Raw genomic sequence first — 556 nt, 5'->3', positions numbered from 1 at the left:
GTAGCTGGGACTACAGGCACGCGCCATCATGCCCAGCTAATTTTTTGTAGTTTTAGTAGAGACTGGGTTTCATCATGTTGGCTAGGCTGGTCTCAAACTCTTGAACTTAGGTGATTCACCTGCCTTGGCCTCCCAAGTGCTGGGATTGCAGGTGTGAGCCACCGCGCCTGGCCTGCCAGTGTCTTTTTAATACGCATGTGTGTCGGTATTTTTAAATTCTTACAGTATCTAGCACATTGCTTACTCTGAATATCAGTACTTTTTGGATAAGCAAATACGGCTTCCTTGCTTGGAATCATCAAAGTTTAAAGTGGCTTTGTAGATAGACCATGATCCTGAGTTTTAATTTTGTTTATAGCCATCTCTTGTGCAACCCGTTGCTTCAGGTACACATAAGAAACCTCTTTTTTTTTTTTTTAACTTTTTATTTTTTTACGTAGTAGAAACAGGGTCTCATTATTATCTTCTAGGCTGATCTCAAACTCCTGGGCTGTTCAAGCAATCCTCCTGTCTTGGCCACCCAAAGTGTTGGGATTTCAGGTGTGAGCCACCAAAC

This window comes from Cebus imitator, unplaced genomic scaffold (assembly GCF_001604975.1).
Source record: "Cebus imitator isolate Cc_AM_T3 unplaced genomic scaffold, Cebus_imitator-1.0 Scaffold359, whole genome shotgun sequence".
Taxonomy (NCBI): Eukaryota; Metazoa; Chordata; class Mammalia; order Primates; family Cebidae; genus Cebus; species Cebus imitator.
Note: the sequence above shows the minus strand (reverse complement) of the source record.